Raw genomic sequence first — 3,848 nt, 5'->3', positions numbered from 1 at the left:
GTCAGAGAACGGAAGACGGCTGAGGACAGGCTTCAGAAGATTTTAAAAAAAGGATTAAAAAAGAATTTTAAAAAAGGATTTTATATATATATATATATATATATATATATATATATATATATATATATATATATATATATATATATATATATATATATATATATATATATGAACTTCAGAGGAAAAAAGGATAAAAAAAGATTTTTAAAAAAATTTTCAGAGGATATCAAATTATATTTAACTCACTTTATAAATCATTAGCCCTTGTGAATAATAAAAAATAGGAAATTTCTTGATAGCTATGATAAAATATTTAAGGTATCATGTGACATTTAATAAAATTTTAGATGAGAAATTATTTATGTATTTATCTATTTTTATTTTTTATTTTTTTGTATATGAATTATTGAAAATGTATTCTGTACATATACTAATTCTATGATTGTATTCTATTTTTGTATCTGTATTCTCATGTATTGTGTAGATTGTGTTATATGTTAAGTGTTTGACAATGTTTGTAAATTGATAATCAAATAAAGTTAAAAAAAAAAAAAAAAAAAAAAAAACTTCAAACTACTGCAAACCTTCTAATTCTCCTTCTGTATTGTTGTACTGTCCTAATGTCAGGCTGGGATCCTCTTCATTGTAAATACAAGACACACTAACCAGGTCAGCCAGAAGAACCAGAATGAACGACAATCCCAGAAGGAACTCCTGGTATTTCTGTTACTCAAACATTACAACAATACAAATGAATTTACATCCGATCACCTTCCAAACATACAGAGACCAGTGAGTGTGACCAACTGAACCTATGAACAGATTTATTCACTTCCTTCAGAACCTCTAACTTTGTCAAATTCCAGAACACTGTTCATTTATGTGTTCTGTTCATATTCTGATTTAACTGTATTCACTGTTCTTTATTCTAACTCATACATCGATTCTTGGTTTTATTCAGTCTGTGCAGAAGTCTTCTGCTACCTTCAGTTATTATGTTTGTTTCAGGGTTAAAATGAACAAACATATTTATTTCTCATTCTCTTTTATTCACAAACAAAAAGAAAGTACAAGAAATATGTGTACAACCTTAAAGGAGACACAAAAATATGGAATAAAACAATAGAATATCTATCTATCAATTATAAATCTATCTATCTATCTATCTATCTATCTATCTATCTATCTATCTATCTATCTATCTATCTATCTATCTATCTATCTATCTATCTATCTATCTATCTATCTATCTATCTATCTATCTATCCTTCCCTCCATCCCTCTATCCTTCCTTCCTTCTGATGACTCCACACACAGTTGGAGAATAGAACGTGGGGGAGGAGTGGGTCGACAAGCAATAAACAGGATGTTTACTGCGTAAAAAAAAGGACCAGCAGACAAACTGAGACAAAAAAATAGCCTGGAGACAAAAAACTGCATCAGAAAATTCAGGAGGCAGAAGTCAGACCATACTATTTCCTAAAACAAGTCCAAGAAAAATAAACTTCTTGTTGGTCATCCGGTGTTGAAGAAGCAGAGACAGGGCATCCATCAGCAGAAGTCCTCCTGCACTGTAAAAAACAAACAAACAAACAAAAAACAGTATTATTCCGGCAGCAGGGGCACCAAAAAAAATACGGTTAAATAACGGAAAATAACCATCTCATAAAAATACAGTAATTTTCTATAATTCAAATACAGTTTTTTGCTCTAACTTTACATGAGATTTTTTTTTTTTTTTTTTTTTTTTTTTTTTACTTTTTAATGTTTAATAAAGAATATTTTCATGTATTAAAACAATCCAATTCCCTATAAATATATATATAAATAATTTTCAGTGAGACTCAGTTGTCCAATCCACTGATAAAAACTGTATTTGGACAGTTTATCAGTGCTTATACATGTTATACATTCACAAAAACACATTTATTCAACATTTTTGTTGTGAAACCTCCTGTAATTACACAAGATATTTGTCAATGAACAAACAAGTCTGGTTCAACTGACAGAACTAATACTTCTGTTACTGTTAATTATCAGTAATTTTATGTTTTATTTTATTTATTTATTTATTTATTTTTACAGTATTAAACTTTAAATTAACAATTTAATCTCATAAATAGAAAAGAAATATTTGTGAAATTACGATACATTTGCAAATGTATTTTAACTGTATTTTTCTGTGAAAAAAGAAAAAAAAAAGTATTTTAATAAATGGACATTTTATGGTTATTCACAGTTACAGTTTTTTTCGTGTTCTTAAAAATACAGGAAAAATCTGTAAAATAAACAGTGAAAATTCTGCTAAATTACAGATTATTTATCAGTGTGGTTTATGGTTTCTTCCATCAGCAGAAGTCCTCCTGGTTTATGGTTTCTTCCAGACCTCAGTGGTTGATGGTATTTGTGTGTGAACAGATGGAACAGCCTGAAGCTTATCCATGCGTCGGTGCATGTCAGAGTAATCAGTTACCTGAGTGGAACAGCAGAGCAGTGTGTGGAGAGCACATGACCCACTGGACATATGTGTGCATCACATGTCACAGTCCAATCAAAGCTGCATGGATGGGCTTTAAAAATAAACATGCACCAGTTCCGCTGAACTAGCATGAGAAGAGTCAAGTGGAACATATGGATCCACAGTTTAACCCTTTAAAGTCTGAACCAGGGCTGTCAGACTCATGTTCGTTCAGTTCCACATTCAGCCTAATCTGATCTAAAGTGGACCAGACCAGTAAAATAATGTAAATAATAGGAGAAGAACTCTTGAGTGAAAAAAGTAAATTCTGTAACGAAAATGTTTTCATCTATGAATTGTACTTATTCATAACATGAACAAATATGAACAACCTGAAATTTTTTTAGTAAAATAAGTGCAATGTTAATAATATTAGGCCTTAGTTTATCGTTTATACATGTGAATCGCAACTTACAGATCACAGTGGATCTACAAATATGCACAATATTAAATAACAGGCAGAATATTATTAAAATTCCACACACTTTTCTGAAGACATTTCAGATATTCACATTTTTTGTAAAAGATTAATCAGTAAATGTGAACATTTTTGTGTAATTTTACTTTTTTTTTGCACTGAAACAAATTTACAGTTTTCATTATTTATAGGTTATTATGGTAGTATTTTACTGGTCTGATCCACTTTAGACTGAACTGACCTAAAATGATTTAAACAGCTTTGATTGTTCATATCTTCAGTGTAATTTTTGCATTTCACAAATTCATACTGTTAGAACCAGAGACACAAGACTTGGACCCAAATGCACAACCCACAGACAGGAATACAGTTAATGAGTGTTTATTAAACACGGACAGGAAAAACAGTTCACAAAAAGGCTTTTTGAATGAATCCTCGCTGGTTAGTCTGTGTGGATTCGTCACGACGTCCGAATCCAGTAAAGGGAGCTCTCTGCCCGGGTCGGGAGCACACGAGGGGAACCCGACTAGAAACAAGCAGAGAAGTGTCAGGGGACAGACCAGGTCATACACAGGAAGTCCAAAAAACAGGCAACAGTACATGGGGAAAAGCAAAAGCACTAACCGTGAGTCCAGGCAAAAGGTCGAAAACCAGTGTGGCAGAAACAGGCAGAAGTACCGATGAGGGGATCAGGCAGGCTCAGAACAACGAGGAACAAACCGGGTCAGGAACAAACCGGGTCAGGAACAAACCGGGTCAGGAACGAACAGGTTCAGAGAAACGCTGATAAGTAGACACAACACAAGGAAGGAATACAAACTGGCACAGGACAGGGGAAAACACAGGGCTTATATACACAGAAGGGAGGGAAGACAATGAGACACAGGTGGAACAAATCAGGGCGGAGACAGG

Source organism: Sphaeramia orbicularis, chromosome 7 (assembly GCF_902148855.1).
Source record: "Sphaeramia orbicularis chromosome 7, fSphaOr1.1, whole genome shotgun sequence".
Lineage (NCBI taxonomy): Eukaryota > Metazoa > Chordata > Actinopteri > Kurtiformes > Apogonidae > Sphaeramia > Sphaeramia orbicularis.
Note: the sequence above shows the minus strand (reverse complement) of the source record.